Genomic DNA, 15,829 nt, shown 5'->3' on the forward strand with positions numbered 1-15,829 from the left:
TTAAAGTCATTAAAAACAGTGTCTGCGGTAATGACCATTGCTTCCTTGAATAAATCACCATCTGTAAAAGGCTTCTTGTGTTTAGCCAAAAGGTGACTTACACGAAATGATGCTTCAATAGCAGCCTTATTTTGAGCAGCATGTTTTGTGAAAAACGATTGCTGGGCCTTCAACCCCGATTTCAGCTCAACTTTCCAGGCACGACTTGCGCTCTTTGGGGGGTAGGTGTCTTTAAATTCCTGGTGTTTGGTGTTGTGGTACCGCTCCAGATTCCCTCTTTTAGTCAGTGCTTGTGTTTGGTGGCACAACATACATACACACTTGTCTTTCACCAAGGTAAATAGAAATTCCTCTTCCCATTCTGGATGGAATTTGTATGTTTTCACCTTCTTTCGTGGAGCCTCCGCCATGCTATGAGGGTATCACGAGCGATTGCCGATTGCGTCACCTCTGATCTGGGCTGATATTCACCTAATTAATTAGCTTGTTTATTTCAGCTGTTTTTCTTAAAGATGTGCTGTGTGCATCCCGACTACCGCTGCATCCCTGCATGCTTCGCAGCCCGGAGGTTGGGGACACTGCCGTATATTGATGTTTGCGACAGTCTGTACTGTTACCTAATCTGATTAGTCACTTTGATGCAGCACAGGCTACGCTGAAAATGCAGTGCATGGCGGGGGCACTACACACATGTGCACTGGGCAGAAAGAACAGAACTAAACCCCCGCAACCCGGAAACAATCTCTCTTCACAAACAGCTTTTTAGCGAAAATATTGCTATTTTACCATTATCCTAATTAGTATTACTTACTTTTATAATGCTTACATTACAACAGTATTTGTATATTTATTTTTGATTTTTCTTCGGGATCTACTGGGAAAGTCTCAAAGATCGACTGGTCGATCGTGATCGACAGGTTGGCAACCCCTACCCTAGACGAAAGCGAGCTGAGCGAGCCTGAGGCTTACCAGGGGGCTACAGGGGTAAACAAAATTATGATGGGTACTGATAGAGTAAATGCAAGCAGGCTTTTTCCACTGAGGTTGGGTGGAACTACAATCAGAGGTCATGGGTTAAGGGTGAAAGGTGAAAAGTTTAAGAGGAACATGAGGAGAAACTTCTTCATTCAGAAGGTCGCGAAAGTGTGGAACGAGCTGCCAGCACAAGTGGTGCACATGAGCTCGATTTCAATGTTTAAGTGAAGTTTGGATAGGTACATGGATGCTAGGGGTATGGACAGCTATGGCCCTGGTGCAGGTTGATAGGAGTAGGCAGTTTAAATGGTTTCAGAATGGACTAGATGGGCTGAAGGGCATGCTTCTGTCCTGTATTTCTCTATGACTCTATTAGCCAATGAAGTCTACCAATGACATTTAAGTATATTTGTGCAAGTATATTCATTTTATTCTTGCTGACTGGCTATTATGAAGTATAATGAGCAGCAACTGGATGTGTGGTTTGAGAAGAGCTGGTGGCCTTTGCCTCATTGGTATAGGGAGTGGGTGTGGTGTGAGAGATCGTAGAGATTAATCACGGTCTGCTGTTGCTGGTGTTAGAGAAGCAAAATCAGCCTGGACTGGGAGTTTGGAGGAGAGTATGTGAGGCCTTGGATTAGGATTGGATATTAGGGAATGGGGAATGGTGAGGGTTGGGACCACCATTTGCGTTTGAGGAGGATTGGTGAAGCTATTGGGAATTGGGATGAATGGAAGAATTAAGGGGTCAAATCAGAGGGCCTTGACAACTGTCTAATTTCCTCCTCAAAACCGCAAAAGGAGCTTAATGCAACAAATATGTACCAGACAAGGAAGGTGGCAATACCGATTCATAGCAAAGGACTGCCTAGTCGAACACAAGGAGAGATGCAGAGAGGCTGAGAAATGGTCAAATTGCATTTCAGTCAAGGTTAATTCTTAATTGCATAATGCTTTAAAGAAGTGTAACACAAAATTAAAATTCTAGACAGATTGAAGATAACTTCTACTGAAGCTCCTGAAGCAGCATCAGCATTCATGAATAGTTCTGCTCTCGTGCCTTAAGAAGTTAAGAAAGAAGGAAGCTGGAATTGTACACTGCCTTACATTGCCTCAGGATACCCTGCAGTGCTTAACTGATTACTGAAAATGATTAAGTCTCTTTTTCAAACTATGATGAATATTGTAATTAAGGAAATGTTGTAGCTTTTTTATGCATGGTAGGTTTCCTCAAAGAACAACATGAAAATGAACGGATAATATGTTTCAATGTTGTTCATTGAGGAATAGGTATTGAGCAGATTCTTTACATTAATCTGGCATGGAAAATTCTTGGGTTTAATGTTTGATTCTGATAATGTTGCACCCTCAGTATTACACTGGAATGCCAAGCAGTTTTGGTTGGTGTCCTGATGAGTCAGAAGTATAGTGATGCCCATAGGCAGAATTTGTTTCTTTCCAATTCAGCACAGAATTATAACTCGAGATTGAAATTCAGCCTCGACTACAGATTACATACAGTATTTAATTTTCAGTCTTCTCTGCACTTGTTTTACATTTGTGTTTCACCCTAATGGACTCTCCAATCAGTTTCTTACGTTTTGGGTGAAGGGGTTAAGGAAGAATGTAATATTAAGAATCTTTGTGATGTTTGTCTCCATGACTCTAAGAAGGCATTCAAGACCAACTATTTGCTGGGTTTGGTTCCCCCCCACCGCCCCCCCATTGTAAAGGAACGTTAAAAGACCATTGAATTGTTTGACTTCTGCTACCTCTTGTCACATCCTTCAACTACATTCTGCTGTGAAATTCAATATGCTGTATCAGCACATAAATATGAATCTAGTTTTTTAAAACTGTATTTATTTTGAAGATAACAGGTGTCCCCCGCTTTTCGAACATTCGCTTTACAAAACCTCACTGTTACGAAAGACCTACATTAGTACCCTGTTTTCGCTTTCAGAAGGTGTTTTCACTGTTACGAAGAAAGGCAGCGCGCGATAAAAAATCAGTGCGCGAAAAAATCCGCGCGCGATAAAAGGCAGTGCGCGTCCCGAGCAGCCGCTCTCCCCCGGATTCGGAACGGCATTGCTTAAACACGTGCCTATGAGCAGCCATTAGCAAGATGAGTTCTGAGGTATTGGAAAAGCCTAAAAGAGCTTGTAAAGGTGTTACACTTAGCGTAAAACTAGACATAATTAAGTGTTTCGATTGTGGTGAACGAAGCAAGGACAAGATGAGTTTGGCTTGTGGAAGGTGATGAAGATGATGTTGAAGAGGTTTTGGCCGATTTCCGATTGCATCGCCTCTGATCTGGGCCGACAATTACGTGTCGGCAGCACCTAATCAATTAGCATGTTTATTTCGGCTTTTTTCTTAAAGATGTGCCGTGTGCATCCCGGCTACTGCTGCGTTCTTCATGGCAATGTATCAGGTCGGCAGCCCGGAGGGTGGGGGGCCACTGCACCACCCAAACTGCGATGACTCAGCCTAACACACCATCATCAGTTTGCTCGGCAAGCTGTCTTCCCGATTCTGGTAAGTGATACTACACTGTGCATATATTATTTCTATTTTATATAGGCTGTGTATTTTTACATGTTATTTGGTAGATTTGGCAGCCTCATAGCTTAAAGGTTACTGGCGAGCGCGTTTATGCCAACAGCGCTTGCGTGAGATTTTCTGCCGAGAGCGCTTGCATGAGATTTTCGCTACGGAGGCAATCGTTGTAGAGAAGTATTTCTACTTTATATAGGCTGTGTATTTATCATATCATTCCTGCTTTTACTATATGTTACTGTTATTTTAGGTTTTATGTGTTATTTGTCATGATTTTTGGGTCTGCGAACGCTCACAAAATTTTCCCATATAAATAAACGGTATTTGCTTCTTCGCTTTACGACATTTTGGCTTACGAACCATTTCATAGGAACGCTCTACCTTCGGATGGCGGGGGAAACCTGTATACCGTTATTTTATCCAACGCAAAAAATTCTTCAATTAAGGCGATGAGCTGAAAACTATCCTCTGCAACTCAGCTTTCTATTGTCAGCCATCATGTGTCAAAAGGATTTCTTAATCTGATTTCCTCCTCCTCCAATCTTACCACCTTTTTGGTACTGTGTATGTTATTCACCAAAGCTGACATGGCGTGAACTCATTTTGAACCTAATTGGGCTTTTGGAACTGTGACACAAGTGCAAACATTGTATTGCCACAATCCCATAACTGCAGGAAGTTAGAACAATATAATTTTAAAGAAAATGGGAAACCTCTTTGATCACTTGATGTGAATGTAGCTCACTGTAAGGTTTCACTGCTAATGTAATGGCTTCTCTGTAACGATCCACTGCTAAGGTAATGGTTTTTCTTTAGCAGCAATGTTTGGGTTATGACTAGAGATAATGGGGCATGTTAGCCAATGAGCAGGATGTTGTTCTTTCTTGTGTGCCAGGGAGCAGGGAGTTCGCGGTCTTTTATCCGGAGCAATGAAGAGAGAGGATGTGAATGGAGAGAGCTAGTATACCGCCAGACTGAATGGATTGAGGAGCATGGGTCCAAGCATCGGCTACGCTCGGAGGAGGTTGACGGGAACAAATGGACGACGCTGTGAGCTCCAGTGTTGCGCATTAGACTGTTTCATGAGAAGGGGTCCTTTTCTTTTTTTTGTTTCTTTACTAACCATATAGTTAAATTAAGAATTATTAAGCTCAATAGTTTAATCACATATTGTGTACTGTTTGTTATTTCGTGGTACCGATTTGTAACAGGGGACACATCGCGCAGCATCCTGCCAAACGAGATTTCTTAAATTTGGCCGGGCTTGGTGCTATCATCCTCTAGATTAAGCTGCTAGCCGAACCGAGGGTTACATGAATATAATTGGGACCTGCTGTGTGTTTTGGGAGAAGAAATGGCTTGAAAACTCCAGGCTTACCTATAATTTAAGTTATGTTTCCCATGAATGTAACAGTGTTCATAAACTAACTTCAGAAGTTATCAAAATCTGATTGCTTCCCAAGCAAAATTTTAACTTTAAAATGACTGCTGCTGTAATCTTCTTACATTTTTCTAAATTACTAATTAAAATTTAACTTGCTGTATTGTGGACAACATTAACCTGCAAAGTGTAAGTCTTCCCAGATCATGGGGATAAGGCTTTACATTAAAAATGAGTCAACTTGGAAACATTAAACACAAACACAATATCAATGGAAAATCCACAGCCAGGGAAACGAATTGTGCTGGAAATAGGGGAAAAGGGTTGGGATTATTTTGTTGTTGATGTACATTTGATAATTAATTAAGGTGGAAATGTTATTCTGTAAAGTATTCTGTTTGGTAACTGTCTTAATGTTTTTCAATGTGTGTGTAGGAGGAATTTGCCTCCAGCAAAAACACATATGTTTGCTAATTGGCTCGCACTTTGATCATTTCAAACAAATAACTTGAATTCTATGCAATGTAGGATGTAATTTTATCAAAACTTTCTGAAAGAGTTATCAGCAATGTAACAACCGAATAAAGCCAATATTATACAATTTTGCAGGAAAACTTAGCTTTCAATTTGAAGTAGTTGATCACAGAGAGCAGACAGCACGGATTAGATAGTGTGATGGGGAAAACTGGAAATGTTTGGACTTACAATGGATTGGGATTTTGTCCATTCCAAACCACGTAAGTCTGGCCCATTGTAATTTTAAGGTCCTGGCATCCAGGTCTCTGACCCTACATTAATGAGTTCTCCTTAATCATGTACATTGGACTTTGATTGATACCATCACCAAAACCTAGTCAACTAATTTAACCTAATAGATGTTCGAGAACCTCGCCTTCAGGGAATACTAGTCAGGTCCAGAAAAGTCTCAACAAGGATTATCTGCCAAACGTTCTTTGTCAGTCAAAATGATCAGGAATGCCCTTCTGGGCTCCTCGAGAACACTCGAATCTCTCTTGGTCCAAGTATTTCACTGAGGGTAAAGCACTTTTAACCCTCAAGCTCGTGAAATACACTATATGATCACGTTTACCCTTTCTTTCGGTTTATCCCACTGACTTAATTAAGATATGGAATGCAAAAGGTGTGAAAATAAATCTATCTTTAGTACCAGTCTTCTTTCTCCATTACATTGCTCCATTACAATGTTGAAATTGAGAAATGTGACGTTTTTAATTTGGATGTATCTAGATTCAGTGGGAATTAAGGAATGGTGATAGTCAGACCACCAATAAGTAAGTATCAGTTTGCAGACAATGAAATGACCCAAATTGAATATATTTAAGGATGAGTATGTTTAGTTTAAATAACTGAGACACTGCAAGAGATATTTTAAATGAGTTAATGAAATTAATGTGTATAAAGTAATCCATAAACTTTTATGTAATGCTATCTGCTCCCAGTCAGAGACTTTGTCTAGACTACATTTCAGTACAGTATTTCGCTATCATAAATGCCAGATTTGTGATGAAACAACAACTATAACCATCATCTGCCTCTCCAGGTGGTTGGAGAGGATTGCATTGTAATTTTAGCTGAGAGCAGGTGATCTTCCCAGCAACCAAACTAATCAAATTCCTCAAATGGCTTTCAAAGCTGATGGGTTTGCAGGGAACTATTAGCTAGCTGTATTGAACATGTCAGCATGTTCTAGAGTGCCATGCTTGTATATTACAGTTCAAAGATAAAGAATTTATTGAAGGTCAGATCCAGCATGTAACAGGTAAAAATAGTATGTCCTCATTCATTGAAACGGGGTCACTGTTTATTTAAACTTTATTTTAAGTAGTATTAATAATTTAAGTTACATCAGTTAATTGTTTTCAGATGAATTGATTATTTATTGATTTACTAATATTTTATAATTAAAAATATTTTAACATTCTTCAACTGTTTCTAAATATCCTAGTGGTTAGTTATGTTTTCTGAACCCAGCCAATGTTCGCTGCGTACTCCACTAAGAACAGACCCCTAGTAGGAATACATCAGGATCGTTGTTCATCAACCACCAATACAATATCGATAAACTGTGGGGTGGGGGCGGTGAAGTGGTGCCAAGTCCTGCCACTTCCAGCCGATGATGAAATTTATCTGATTGCTATAAAGCATGCAAATTGCTTCTGCAATGTTCTGAAAGATTACGTTTGAAAATAGTTAGTTTGGTGTGAAATGCTTTGCTATTCTGCGTTAACATCTGCCAAGACGGATCACAGCATATGAAAGAATGTTGAACAGCCATAGATTCATACAACATGGGAGGAGGTCCTTCAGCTCGACTTGTCCATACTGACCAAGATATCCATAAAAGCTAGTCCCCTTTGACTGAATTTGACCCAGATTCCTCAAAGCATGCACATTAATCTTTTGAAAGCTTGTTCGATTTATATAAAATTTTCTAAGGACATCATCAATCTTTTTCTTTTATTTACTCTAACCTATAGTTATCCTTTCGACTTAAGGGGATTATTATACTGAGTGAAAATCTTAGCACCATTTTTTTTCCTTAAGCTTCAAAAATAACTGCTATTACAAATATAAGGTAACTTTTTTCTACATTCCATTTTGTGTGATTGTGATGCTACAGCTAGGACTTGAAAAAGTTAATAACTTAGGATGAAAGGATTTGGTGCCAAATTATTTTTATATTCCATAAGTTAATCACATTGATCTGCAGAAAGGAAATTCAGTAGACACTCACAAGTGTTTTGTTTCACAGAAAGTATGCCAGCTTAATTATTCAATTACAACTCTTGTGTTTAGCTATGTCATAAATCCCTTATGCTTTTCCACTTGTGTAATTAATAATTAACCTGTTGGTGCAGCACACAAATAATGTCAGTGTCTGTTTGTTTGTAAATGTTCTGCACCATATTGAGTTTTTGTTAGTTTGTCACCAGTTCCTAGTAATCTTAGCATTGCTTGTAAAAACTGAGCTTAAGTGTCTTGAAATGCTTGATTATACTGTGCAATTAAGTTACCACATTTATGTTTAGGCAGATGCTATTTACAAAGACTTATTTTCTTCTGTGTTTATTAAAATCATCTGAGTTTGCATCAAAATTAATATATGAGTGACAGCACGATCTTAAGCAATTCAGTCTTCTATCTTAACACACTCTAAGCTAGACTATTTTAAGTGTACTTGGATATACAGTTCAGCAGAATTAGACGATTATTTTCAAAAGCAATGCTTATTTATACCAGAAGAGAGTCTAAAAACTTTAATTCTACTGTCATTCTACATCAGCTTCTGCCAATACTGTTCTCAGCATACCAAAGAATGTTGTGCATCCACATTTTTTGAAAAGTATATTTTCATACTCAAATTCATATATGCATTTTTTTGGAATCAGAATTTGATGTTGCTTCTCATGCACTGATGTACCATGAAGAATCCATTACTATGCCTTAACCTAACTCAAATAGCCAGGGAGAATTGTGCCCTTCACTAATACAGTATAATGTGAATTTCTTTATTCCCATACCAGAGTTTGCCATAGTTTGTTGTGTGTGTGCGTGCTTGTGTGTATAATTTTATTAAGTGGGAGAAAGGTGTCAACACGTAAGCCCAACTTATTGGGTACTATGTATAATGCCAGACATTTTTTCCTATCGCTATGTAATTTTTTTGACACTGGAATCTTTTTATGGTGGTCTCAGATGTTAAGTTTAGAGTGGATACAACAGAGGAAGGCTTTAGATGTAGAAGGCTATCCAGTATTCCACACCTTCATAAATAATTCATACTTGAGGGATGAGATTATGAATGATTTGACTGACTAACAGCAACTTTGTCAACTGCATGAAACCTATGGAGTGAAAATGGATACCACTGGGTATGTGCTTGAGATGTTGTTTAATTATGCCTTGCCCATTTCTTCCACCACATGATGAATATAAAATATGCCATAGCAAATATTTGCATGATCTAATTTTAAGAGTGAAAACATGTAATGAAAATTTGATTTCCATTTCTTCATATGGCAAATATGGAACAATCATTATAAATCCAGTTGCTTAGTTGATCAGAACCCATTGAAGAAAGGAATGTTTCCATCAATAGATCACTAGGAATGAATGTGATCTGATGTTCCACTGGTAAAGTTTAAATAATCATCCTCTATCATCCTTGGGAGGACCTCCTTGAGATGTTGCAGCTTGCAAACTTACTGAATCTATGCACATGTTGCTTTTGGACCATACAGAGGAGGACATATTCATTTTCCCTCAAGTGGAGAAACTCCAAAGATTTCCACAGATGGTAGCATCCCACACATTCCTAATGTTGCTGGAATAATTTTGATGCAAAGAAATTGAGGTTCATTGTCTCATGCAGAACCACAGGCAAAATAAAACCTTGCATGTCCCTGGAGATGCAGTTCCAGATTACCTTGGTTATTAACACAATTTTGTGACTGAATTTCCATAGTAATCTCTCCTCACAGGTGCAGAAAGGAAAACTGCTCTTCAATAATGCATTAATTGTACATTCATCTAAAATCAACTCACTCACCACCGATGAGGACTCTTCTTCCCCTCCTTCCCCATCCTCTACTTTTTAGGCTGGTTGTCCAGGTTATCTGCCCTTTCTTGATCCTCTCGGTCATGTTGGAAATCTAGAAACATGGTAATCAACTGAATAATCTCAATTATTGGTGTCCCTTTAAATGTACTGTAGATGTGTGCATGGGTATGGATGTTGGGGGGAGGGGAAGGGGGCAAGTAGGGTCTTCAGCTGCTAAACATTGCTCTCTCTCTCTCTCTCTCTCTCTTTAACACAAGCTAATTTGGCAGGAATAAGGACCAACATCACTAACTATCCACTCTGCATACTTTCCAGATGAGCGAGAAAGCTAATTTGCTTGACGGCCTCAGTCTAGTTAAGTGCGTATGCACACAATTCATACAGCATCTTACAAACAAATGTTTTCAAGTAACATCAAGTGAAAGCACTGCAGAGCCAAGTTCTCGTCACATAAAATTTATGTTGGTTTGGTTCGTGTGATGATTAAAATTCATGGCAAATGTATCTGAAGTTACTTTGCATACAGTACTGTTCAAAAGGCTCATATGTATAGCTAGGGTGCCTAAGACATTTGTACAGTACAATAGTAATTTAATGCATTGCACTGTATTGCTGCTGCTGCAAAAAATATAAAATTGATGACCTACTGTATGTGAGTGATGACAAACCTCATTCTGATTTGGGTTTCTATTGTGGATAGAGAGTGGGAAGGGGACAAGGAGAGGGGAATTATGGTTGGGAAAAGGGGAAAGAAGAGGGGAGGGAGCCAGAAGCACCCAAGGGATATTCTGTAGTGGTTAATAAACCAATTGTTTGGAATCAAATTATTTTTGCCTGGTGCCTCATTGCTGGCTGTGTCTGCATTGGTGCCATCCCCCACCCGTCCCAGTATCCTTCTCTGCCACCTGTCCCACACCCCTCCCTCGGCCCTCCATTCTCACCATGCCCAACATCCTTTGCTCCTGCCAGATTTAAAAACTCGCTCTCTGCTCCACATTGACGAATACAGTGCTGTGTAAAGTCTTAGGCACCATATATATATATATATATATATATCTATGCCTGAGACTTTTGCACAGCACTATATCTCTCAAAACTGTAGGCTCAAGTACATCATTTATATATACTACTTTGTTTATATATTCATCCTTAGGATGAGTATATTGCTGGGTAGCTCAGGGGTTATTTATTTTGCTTACTATACAAATTGTTTCTACTTTTAAATCTAATCTGACAACCAGTCCAGCTCTCTAATGTGCTTCAGCTCCTCTCATTAGTCTCTCCCTGACAACATTAATAGGTCACTCTTCTTCTTAATCAGCCGAGTCTTGTTTTATTTCAGTGCTGCAGTCCTACTGGTAGTCATTATCTGGACAGATTACGTTCAGTGTACTGATATTCCTCAGTGATGAATTTGCTGAACTTTTTTTGCCCACTTCCGGAAACTCCTTCCTTTCTGCCAGTCTTTCAGTTGAATCCAGCCACTGGTGGAGCTCCAAACCTCCTGATCCCCACTTTGATAAAACCTAAATTGATTTTATTATTTAATCTCAACTTTATTCTCAGCAGCTTTCCTGCAGATGTACAGTGGAGATTATATTGACTGGTTGCATCACAGCCGGGTATGGAAACACCAGTGCCCTTGAACGGAAAAGCCTACAAAAATTAGTGGCTACAGCGCAATCCATCACAGGTAAAGCTCTCTCCACTACTGAGCACACCTACGTGGAGCTCTACTGCAGGAAAGCAGCATCCATCATCAAGGACTCTCACCATTAAGGCTATGCGCTGTTTTCCCTGCTGCTATCTGGAAGGAGGTATCTGGAACCCACAGCACCAGGTTCAGGAAGTTATTACCCCTCAACCATCAGGCTCTTGACCCAGAGGAGATAACTTCATTCAACTTCACTCACCCCAAAACTGAACTTTTCCCACAACCTATTGACTCACTTTCCAAAGACTCTTCATCTCATATTCTCAACTTTTATTTAATATCATTTTTTAATTTTTTATTTACTGTGAATGACTGCTAGAACACAACAAAAAAGATATATCTATAAAGGAAGAATATGATATTTTGTTGTTCAAATGTTGACTTCTCATATAATCTTCCTGCATATCTGTTTATAGAGTCATAGAACACTACAGCTCAGAAGCAGGCTATTTGGCCTATCTAGTTCATGCTGAACCATGAATCTGCCTAGTTCCATCGAGCTGCACCCGGACCATAACCCTCCACACACCCGACACCACCCCCCATCCATATACCTATCCAAATTTCTCTTAAGTGTTATAATCAACCCGACATCCACCACTTGTGCTGGCAGCTTGTTCCACACTCTCACCACCCTCTGAAGTTTCACCTCATTTCACCTTTCATCCTTAACCCATGACCTCTGGTTGTAGTCCCAACCAATCTTATAATTTTGTATACCTCTAGCTTCTACGTTCCTGGGAATACAGTCATAACCAATTCAGCATTTCCCCATAACTCAGATCCTCAAGTCCTAGCAATGTCCTTGTAAATTTTCTCTGCACTCTTTCAGCCTTATTTACATCTTTCCTGGAGGTAAGAGACCAAAACTAGATTCAATACTCCAAAATAGGCCTCGCCATCGTCTTATGCAATTTCAACATAACATCCTAACTCTTGTGGTATTTCCAGTGTTCTTTTAATTCATACATTTCATTAAATGGAAAAAATGATTAATGATGATTACAGGTGCATAAAATAATGCTGCAGCATAGAATTAAGGAGTTATTTTGCATTACTAATTGATTTGAAGGGCTCTAATGACATTGTCAACAGATTTCAATTACTTGCATCAACTGAGGCAAAAGGTAACACATGTGGGTTAAATTGATTGTTTTGGGTGCTTTGTTGCAAATATTGAATGATTAATGTTTTACAGCAAAGTTTGTTCACAAGATTGGTGTTAATGAACAAGGAGGTGTAAATTTATTATGTGTTTAGCCTACCATAAACTCTTTACAAAGTGACAAATGCTGAAGACTCTGATGTGTAAAAAAACACGCAGAAGAAAAATCTCCAAAATTATTGTCACATATTTTGGTCACCTTTATATATCTTTAGGTATTTCCCCCTTGCTCAAACTATTCACCATTCTATAAATGATACGATCACCAAACAGCATCGTCCCTATTTTGCAGATATTTTACACCATTCTTAAGCAAGTTCTCTGAAAGTGAACACTCTGATGCATACTGTAGGCCTTTATTCTGTCTTCGTTTCTCTGTTTTGTTATCCGCTGTGACCATGAAGGTACATTTTGACATGTAAGATCTCTGCAATCCTGTGGATTATGAACATTAGGAAGGCCTGTGGTTTATTGAGGATGTGTGTTACCAGTTACCTGAAGCATTTTTCCCCTTGTTCGTCGTCCACCTCAGTGCTAATAAATTACAAAACAGACATAACAATTGGTTTAAATGTGCCACAAATGTGTTACAAACTATAGTTTGTAATAGAGTGAAAACATGTCTGGCTTTGAGTTCATCATTAATAATAGCTTCCAAATTTTAGTCCAGAAATACCTTGAAATATGACAACCTTTGAGAATAGCCAAATGGAAATGTTCAGAAATGCGTCTTGATCTGCTTTACCTTTGTTTTCCCAGACCAGATAAAATCTTGAATGTTATATTATAAGTAGACCATTCAACCCATTATACAATGTTAACAGTCTTCCATGCTCAGTCCCTAAGCCCTGAAAATATTATGTCCCTTTAGAAATATATTCATTTCTCTTACTAAAAGTCTTGTTTGTTTTCTTCCATTATCTCTTCCAATATTTGGTTTTGCAAGTGACAAAAGGCATGTCCTTAAGCTAGCCATGAGCAAGGATATGAGTCAATGGTATGGGAAAGTATTTAATTAGGAGAGGGTTATTTATGAGGGTGTCAGACAGGAACTTGAGCCCATAAGTTGGGAGCAGATGTTGTCAGGGAAATGCACAATGGAAAAGTGGACGGTGTTTAGGGAACACATGCATGATGTTCTAGATAGGTTTGTCCCATTGAGACAGGGAAAGAAAGGTAGGGTGAAGGGACCATTGTTGTCAAGAGAGGTGTAACTTCTAATTAAGATGAAGAAAGATGCATACTTAAGGTTTAGGAAGCAAAGATCAGCAAAGAGCATAAGAAGCAACAAGAGAGCTGGAAGGGACCATTAGAAGGCCATTCTATCCCATGTTGTATTAGCCAAGAAGGGCCAAAAGGCCTGTTTCTGTGCTGTAGTTTTTCTATGGTTTCTATTCCGTGTGCAGGTCAGTGGGACTAAGCAGAAAATGGTTGGGCACAGCCAAGAAGGGCCAAAAGGCCTGTTTCGTTGCTGTAGTTTTTCTATGGTTTCTATGGTTTTCTAAGGCTTTGATGAGTAAGATTAAGGAAAATCTCATGGTGTTCTATATGCACATGAAGAATAGGAGGAAGACCAGAGTAATGATAGGATTGCTGAGGGATAAAGGGGGAAACTTGTGGCAGGGTCAGAGGGCATGGAGAGGTCATTAATAGATGCTTCACTTCAGTAATCATGAGGGAAAGGGACTTTGGTGAATGAGAGATCAGTGTAGAACAGAATAATGCACTGGAGCATGTTGAGGTTAAGAAAGAAGATGTGCGGGAACTTTTAAGAAACATTAGGATAGGTAAGTCCCCGGGGCCGGATGGGATATACCCCAGGTTACTATGGAGGTGATGGAAGAGGTTACTGCACCTTTGACGATGATCTTTGTGTTCTCATTAGCCACAGTAGAGGTACCAGAGGATTGCAGCATGGCAAATGGTGTACATTTGTTGAAGAAGGGTAATAGGGTCAATAATGGGAACTATAAACCTGTGAGTCTTATCTCAGTGGTAGGCAAACTAATGGAGAGGATGCTTAGGAACAAGATTTACAAATATTTGGAGAGGCATAGCCTTATTAGGGATATTTGGCATGCTTTTTTTGAGGGGCAGGCCATACCTCACAAGCTTGATTGTCTATTTCAAGGAAGTGACTTAATAGATTGTGGGAGGTTTTCCCCACTACCAACCCCGCCTATAATAACCTTAAAGAACCTTTGTGTTTAGAGTACACTTGGAGTATGTGTTCAGTTCTGGTCACCTCCTTATGGGAAGCTTGTGGAAGTATAAGAGAGCATGCAGAAGAGGTTTACCAGGTTGTTGGCTGGATTATAGAACATGTCTTATGAGTAAAGGTTGAGCAATCTATGGAGTGAAGGAGAATAGGAGGTGGTTGATAGAGGTGTATAAGATGATAATTGATAAGAGTGGACAGGCAGTGCCATGTCCCCAGGGTGGCAATGGCTAATACTAGAAGACATCCTTTTAAGGTGAGTGGAGGAAGGTATACAGGGAATATCAGAGATTCCTATTTTTCACCGATAATGCTAAGTACCTGCAATGCACTGCTGGGAGTAATTGTTGAGCCTGATACATTAAGGACATTTAAGAGACTCTTAGACACAAGAATGAAAGAAAAATGGAGGGTTATGAGCTATGTAGAAGGGAAGGGTTTATACTAATCATGGACTAGGTTAAAAGTTCTGCACAGCACCATGAGCCAAAGGGCTTGTGCTGTGTCGTACTGTTCTATGTTCTACAATTCACAAACTGGGCAAATATTTGTGGAAATACCATTCACAGTATAATGTGGGAGGACATAAATTTAAAATCCCAATGAAGATTAAGTTTATTTCCACCTTTTTTTATGGCACAGAGGAAGCTATTTCAGTCCATGAAGTCTATGCCAGCTCACCGAGCAATCCCATTCCCTCACTAATTCTCCCTGTAACAGATTTCCCCCACAGCAACCCCAGATTCTATTGTGGACTCACACAATGAAGACAATTTACAATGGCAAACTAACCTACAACTTTAAGTCTTTGGGATGTGGGGGGAAACCAGAGTACCAGAAGAAGTCACAGTATGAATGTGCAAACTCCAAAGAGACAGCATCAGGGGTTTGAATTGAACCTTGGTTGCTGCATCTGTAAGCAGTAGTTCTACTGCTGCACCACTGTGTTGTCCACTGATTACATGAACACATTTTATTCATCTATAGCCTTATGATTTGTATAAATGCTTTAATTAATCTATAGCCTCGTGATTTGTATAAATGCTTATACAAATATGACCCCATAGGTTGTTTCAAAGCCATCTCTACCATCTCATAGCCATTTTATAACTGGCTCTAGATGGTATCCATTATATGGTCAAAGAATCTGCCAAAGTTACTGCAGTGACCACAACTCCAGATGCTTGATGTAGGTTGAGGGTGAACATCGAAGCTCACTTCAGTTTGTCAGCATT

The sequence above is a fragment of the Mobula hypostoma genome, chromosome 15, assembly GCF_963921235.1.
Source record: "Mobula hypostoma chromosome 15, sMobHyp1.1, whole genome shotgun sequence".
In the NCBI taxonomy this organism is placed as follows: domain Eukaryota; kingdom Metazoa; phylum Chordata; class Chondrichthyes; order Myliobatiformes; family Myliobatidae; genus Mobula; species Mobula hypostoma.